Below are 7,888 nucleotides of genomic sequence, written 5' to 3'. Positions count from 1 at the left end.
CATCAATTATTTTCGAGCTATTTTAAGAGGTAAGGGTGGCATTTGCTGACTTGTGCTCTCAGTTAATGGTTTGCACCTAACTACATGCAATTATTTATTGAAGGTGTCGACTTGGTTCATTCTTGATTCTACGATTGCAAGTAGAGATTCTATTGAATCTGGAGTGTTGGATTGTGGGAGGGGTTGAGGGGCGTGTTTGGCATCATCATAGATCTTTTCATGTGTTGTCACATTTGCCCCTGTCAATAGTTTATGGTATCTTATTTTGTTATCATCCCTGTGTACGTACATCACAAGTTTTGGATTGATACATTTGTCCATACAAAGGAAAAAATAGTTATGATGTGCATCGACAATAATATTTTATAAATTTTTTTTTTAATTTTTTTTACAATATTAGCAATTATTTTTTCACTAACGTGAGAGCGCCTCAAAAAGTGAAGTCGAAGAATATTGCCAACGGCATTTCAATTGAAGAAGATGTCCGTCACAATATTTAAAGCGGAATTCCGATGGCTGGAACATAAACCCTCGAAAACTCTACAATACTTGCCATTTTGTGATTTTTTTTTCGAGGGATATTGTAGTAATTTTTTGTCTATTATTTTTAAATAACGTGGTTTTCGAACAATAATGGCCTCAAAAACCACATCAGAGAATTTAGGGGACTTTCATTGGTATGTCGTCTCAAAAAGTACGAAAGGTAATATTCGCTTTTGGACGACGTGTGTTGAAATATCTATCCCTAAGATAGTTTTAAATTTTTGACTGCCCGGCATTGCGAAAATCCCTCCCAAATAATTAATCTGGTATCTTAAATTGGGACAACTTTTTCCGATAGTCGCTAAATTTATATATATTTTTTAAAAATATTTTTATTTTTTAATATTCTATTAAATTTAAAATTGGAGTTATCTTGAAAAAAAAAGTTTATTAATTAATTAAAAATATATAAACAAAAGTACATTTTACAAATCCAAATTATCTACAAAAAAATACAAAAGAAATCCTAAACTAACTCGACATCATGCTTGTCGACGGGAACAGGCTCGATAGTATCCTCAGCCAGCTGTGTCTCCAGTCTCTTAATTAGGGTGTCATTGGCCAAGGCTGGAGGCATCGACTACATGTTTGGGAAAAAGGAAGGAAAATCCATCCGCATACACATAAAGCTCAAGCATTACTTGATTTGCTCGAGCTCTGTTGAGATGTTAGGTCCATAGGCGGGTTGGCAATGGACATTTACAGGGAGGGTCATGCATTTGTGGTCCATGGGCAGGCGACGTCTCAGGTGTATGCCTTAGAGTCCATTCTAAAAACTTAGCTGCTCTTCCTCTTCCTATAGCCTTGGTTCACAGCTGGTCCTCTTGCAGCTATTGGGCACTAGTAGTCAATGAGGCAGTATCCTCTAATGACGGTTGTGTGGCATGCTCCTCCAGTAGTTTCTCATAGGCCTCTTAAAAATAAATTAGGTAAGTGATAGTATTTAATTAAAATATAAAAATGTAAGAAAAGTAAACACTTATCGCCACTTCCTCAATATTAGAGCCACTTTAGGTGCCGCCCGCCTTCTTCTTGTACCAGTTAGCGAACACCCCTATTCCCTGAAGCGACCAATTGAGCTGAGCCTCCAACAAAGATATAAAATATGAAAAAATATTAGAAATTATAAACAATTATTATTAAAAAGAAATAAACTTGTAATATGGACTTCGATTGCTCACAGGCTTTTCACCGTATTCTCTGGCAGCACATTCTGGACCTGGTGAATTTTCCACCATTCTTCTTGTTCCTCCTTGGTTAGAGGTTCGAGGTCTTGCTTTGTAGCCTTCTTTAATGGCTTCTTTGGAACAGTCATGTAGTCGTTCCAAAATGCACGACTTTTATTATGTATTTGTAACGGATTGGATATGATAACGTCATGCAACAAACTATAACAATTTAAGTTTTTTGTGACGGCCAAAGCCATTTAAGAAACCGTTACAATTTTATTGTATCCGTAAAGCCGTTACAAAATTACAGTTGTTACAACTTGTAATGGTTTTTGCAACTATTTTTAAATTTATGGATGACCAACTTTTCGCATTATGCTAGCTGTTACAAAACACATTATATATATTTGGCCGTTACTATTTTTCTATAATTTTTTTAATGGTGTGTAATATTTGTAACGGATTGGGAAAAATATGAGAAGCGTTACAATCACTATGGAAAAAATCGTGATAAACTGTATAATAAAAAGGTGTTACAAAAACCGCGTGACTAGAAACAACATTTTCTACTAGATAGTATTACAAAATCCGTTTCAAACATGAAAATGGCTAGTTTTCAACAGCTATATTAATTGTTCCAAGAGCGGGTGTGAAATAGCTTATATATAATTGTGTTGCTAGTTGTTTTCATTTTATTTCATTTGTTGTAGAATTTTTTATACCACACACACTCTCAATATTCTGAGTTTTGTGCATATACACTAGATCAGGTAGATTATGACTTAATTTTTGGTCCATCAACTGCAATCATCTCTTAAGTTGGTTGACCAGGTAACAACGACTAATTTGATCTTTCTGTGTTAATGAAATAAATTATAGTTTATTTATTTTAGTTTCATGATTTATCTTAATGTATTCTTAATTAGTGTAATGTAATATTTATAAATTTATAGATTGTCAATTTATATAATTATATATATACGTATGAATATGCAATGATATATATATCATCATGTTACGAGAACTGAGGAGATGGAATATAGAACCTCCTGGAGAGGGCAGGTCTTATACTGGAGTTTGTGGATGAGGTTAAGACTTTCATAGAATGAGTTAAGTGTCAGCATGGACATATGGATGGAGAAAAAATTAGGTGTCCTTGCCAGAAGTGCAAAAACACAAAGTTCAGAACGCCTGACGATGTCAGTATCACTTGTATATGCAAGGGTGTATGGTAAAATATTATAATTGGACTTCTCATGATAAGGAAAGGGTGCAGGAGTACTTTGATGTTGTGACTGCCCCTCCAGTGCTGGAGGAGCAACCCCAACTGCTCATGAGAAGGGTAATTATTCATACTAGGGTCATGAATAATAGATGGATTGGGCGCAGAGGATGATTTTTTATGCAGCTGGGCCGAGTTATTTTTTTTTCTTCTCATGATGGTGTGCCTGATGATAGTACGAGGTCCTACCTTATTGATGTCGGTCCTAGTTCATATTATAATAGCGATGGCCCCTATGATTATGTGTCAGGATTGGTAGACCATTTTTACAATATAGTGCATGTTGCTGACCAACCATTATGGAACGATTGCACCTAATCTCAATTGGCATCTATTGCTGAGTTGGTGATATTAAGGCGGACGACCATATTTTTGAGTGATCATATAATAGAATATCCGAGTGGGCTAATAAAATATTGCCCCCCCCCCCATTAAAACCTGCCGAGAGATACTACAGTACGAAGAAGTTGATAAAGGATTTGGGTTTACCCGTTGAGAAGATTGATGCGTGTAAAAATGACTGCACATTGTATTGGAATGACGATATCGATTTGTAATACTACAAGTTTTATGGAGACGCTAGGTACAAGTCGACCTGAGAACGAGACCCCGCTACAAGAAGTCCCCGTATGCTGTCTTTAGCTACCCGCATATAGGATGGCGTTTGGGTGGAGTACCGTCGATGTAATGGGATGCTCAGTTTGTATGAATGAAATATGGGCATTTCATCTGCAACACGGTAGGAATGCGTGCTACTTTGATTGCCACAAACAGTTTCTCTTTGAGCACCATCCCTACCGAAGGAACAAGAAATCCTTTACGAAGAATAGTGTGGATTATAAGGTTGCACGTTCGAGGCTGACAGGAGGCCAAATCTACGATTGGATTGCAGACATCAGTCCTATAGTTGAAATGCCGTTGACACTCCCTTCCGGCTATGGTAGCGACCACAAAGGACGAAGAAAAACATGTTTTGGTATCTTCCTTACTAGGCAATACATCTGATCCGACACAACCTTAATATCATGAACATCAAGAAAAATATATTTGACAATTCAACAGTTGACGGACATAAAGGAAAAGATGAAGGATAATTAGAATGCACGGAAGGATTTGAAGATCATCTCTAATCGCCCAGAGCTTGAGTTGGATGAACATAGACCGAACTTTATGTTTAAGCTGTCCATATCCCGACGAAGGACCAGAAGAGGAGGATATGTGAATGGATTCATGATCTTAAGTTTCCCGATGGCTACGCGTCTCACATTGCCCGTTCTGTCCACATGACGGAGTTGAGGATGCACGGCATGAAGAGCCACGAATATCACGTATTCATGCAGAAATTGATCTCGGTTGCCTTTCGTGAGATGCTTCCCGAGCATGTATGAGTGGTTTAACGGAGGTGAGTCTTTTATTCCAACGCATATGCTCGACCACGATTGATGTCGCCAAGCTACATGAGTTGGAAAACGGTGTTGCCGTTATCATTTGCAACGTTGAGCATATATTTTCTCTAACTTTTTTCGATTAAATGGAACACCTAATTGTTCACCTGCGATATGAATCTCGCATAAGAGGCCAGTGCAATACAAGTAGATGTAGCCCTTTGAAAGGTTCCTAAGTGACTTGAAGAAAAAGGTGAAGAACAAAGCACATGTCGAGTCATATATTGTCGAAGAAATCAGTTTATTTTCGTCACAGTACTTTGAGTCGGATGTTCTATCCAAATGAAGCATGCCCCACAGAAACGATGATCTCACGAGCAAAGAAGATGGAGTCCAACGGTCTCTTTTCAACTACTTTGGCCGAGCTAGTGGTGCCTCAAAGAAGAGATATGTCAGTGGATCAAAATACCACATAATCGAGGCGTACATATTTACCAACTGTGAAGTGGTCATACCATATTATGAGTAAGTTGTTATATCCCAACTTTGCAATTTTAATATACATTTTAAGTTAATATACATACATATATATATATATATTTATAATTTCACTGAAAACACAGATCATTGTTGAATGAATTGTACCAGCACTACCATTCAGATGACCTAATTATTAATCGACTTGTATCGACTGATTTCAAGAATTGGTTCAAACGACGTGTAAGTTTATGCATTTTTTTATTGATTTGAAACTATATGTTGTGCTACATATAAAATTGTAACATATATGTACGTGTAGGTCTATCCCAAGTTGAATTACACGGACAACGAGCTCCTAAAGTGTCATTATTGGGGTCCTAGTGCAGAGGTGACGTGCTACATATAAAATTGTAACATATATGTACGTGTAGGTCTATCCCAAGTTGAATTACACGGACAACGAGCTCCTAAAGTGTCATTATTGGGGTCTTAGTGTAGAGGTGACGACGTTCCCTTGCTACTTTGTGAATGGTTATAATTTTCATATGGAATGTCACAACATCAGTAAGTCAACCATGAATTATGGAATGTATTTGAAAAGTTCATCGTATACAGACAAAGACATATAATAATTAAGGATAATTTTAGATATTTTTTTTTGTTTTTTATATTTTGAATTTTAAAATAACTAAAAAATTATATTAATTATATAAAAATAATTCGTTGAAATATTTTTAAATATAATTAAAGAAAGGTTTTAAACTTCAGTTTTAATAATTATAAAAGTTATTTAAATTTAAATATATTTTATTTAAATATTTTTAACTAAATAATAATTAAATTATTAATATTGTATAATATTTATAATTAGTTATGATATTTTGAATTTAAAAATAAATTTATTATAGTAATTTTTTATTATTATTTTGATCTAATATTTCAATTTAAAATATAAAACTTCAAAATATTATGCAGTTTTTTTATATTTTTAAGTAAATATATTTAAAAAATATTTTATTTTTTATATAGATAAAAATACAAAAAAAAAATACTCAAAATAAGTAAAAAATATATATGTAAAAATATATAAGCACTATGAGGGTATTTTTGTCAAAAAGATCCAAAAATAAGATAAAAATTAAGAACACCCCCAAACGCAAAAGGGAGTTTTACAAAACACAGGGGGTTTTTAGCCTATTTCGAAAATAGTTTATCTATTTTGAAAACACAGAGGGTTTTTAACTATTTCAACAAAATACAAGGGATAAAATGCGTTTTAGCCCAACTTTTGATTTAATTTGAAACTAAAATATGTATTGATAATTAATATATTAAAAGAACTTATAATATGTGAGGTAAGGTAATGACAAATTTTAATATAAAGGAATAAATTATAAACCTCAATAAAATAAAAGCATTACTAAAAATTTATGCATGCAGGTATTTTGTGGTACTGTATCTAGTAGTTCTTTAATTAAAGTGTGCAATCTACATGCATGGTTTCTTTTGGGAATCAATGGATGCATTTCACATCAGGAAGAAAGCATCTGAAAACAAGCACACCGCCACTCCAAGGGCACCCCACCATGAACCTGTAAAGCCTTACACCAACCCTAGCTCGAACTGCGGGGCTGACGTTGCCCCACAACCCTCTCAACGAGCTCTTCATCTTCTGCCTCAAACTCATGTGGCCATCATTCAGGTGGTAGCTGTTGAGAACTGCTCTCCTTGCTTGCAGGTATTTGTCGTTCCGACGGTCGATGCTCATCAGGCCATTGCTCAGTAGCATAATCTCATTATTCCTTTTATTGGAAAAGGGTTTTGGGCCAACTCTGTTCTTCCTCATCATCTTCATCATCAATATTTTGATGTTGGGAAGTTTTGTGTAGAGGGGCATAATTACAGACTTTAAGATTCTTGGCTTTGCATTTGCCTTTGCCATTGATGCAGAAAATGAATTTTGTGTATATGTAGCTCGTAGCTGGTAAACATATATATATATATATATATATATATTGTGTGTGTGAGAGAGAGTGAGTGAGTGAGAGAGAGAGAGAGAGAGATTAATTTGATATGGGCTTCAAGAATGTGATTAAGGGGGGGTGGTTGAAAAATGCTAGAAATGTTTTTGTGTACATTAATTAAGACAAAGGTTGGTATCTTTGGTTGCAACAATTTAGAGTTTATACACTCAATCACTTCAACAGGTCCTTAATTAATTACTATGCTCATCCAAGATTTGTGGGCTTAATTAATCTTATATTAGTGTGGCAAACCAAAAGTTATTTTTCGTTGATGGTACTATGGCCCTCAACATCAAGAACAAGGTATTTTTCCTTGATGGTACTATCAAAAGGCCATCGGAAAATTCCATCATCGAACTCCAACAATGGAAACGTTGCAATGATCTCGTAAGGGCATGGATTTTTTATTCAATATCGCAGGATATCAGAGCAAGTATAATCTATAATGATAATGCTCATGAAATTTGGTCAGGCTTAAAGGAACAATTTTCTTGTACTAACTGTGTTCATCTTTTCCATATTGAAGAAGCTATACATAATTGTGATCCGGGTCGAAATCTACACGACCTCCTTGGACTGATCTCCCAAGCTGTTCGAGGTCGCTCATCTCCCATACTAGTGATTGGGCCCTGAGAAAAGAAGCAGATCGTTAGGCTTGCTGGGATGGCCCCCAACTAAGACCCTTTAATACTTAAAGAATCCATTAACTTGTTCAACATTGACACAAATAGTTGTTCAAACTAAATCAAGATCCTAAATACTTCTTGTGTTCTTTCACTCTCAGATGAGTTACTATTTATACTCTCAAACGACTTACTCGTTTACTCGTCCTAGTAACTCATCCTAGAGTGGGGGAGGGGGGGCTATATGATGCATATGTACATGGGTAAAATAATTTTTTACATGCAAGCCACACAATAAACACACACATCCTAGCACATTCTAAAAGTCCCAATACAACTATGAGTAACCCATATATTATTTTTTAAAGGAGGTTACTATTCA

This window comes from Sesamum indicum, linkage group LG10 (genome assembly GCF_000512975.1).
Source record: "Sesamum indicum cultivar Zhongzhi No. 13 linkage group LG10, S_indicum_v1.0, whole genome shotgun sequence".
NCBI classification, from domain to species: Eukaryota; Viridiplantae; Streptophyta; class Magnoliopsida; order Lamiales; family Pedaliaceae; genus Sesamum; species Sesamum indicum.
The sequence above is the reverse complement of the archived record's forward strand: the minus strand, read 5'-3'. Positions refer to the sequence as shown.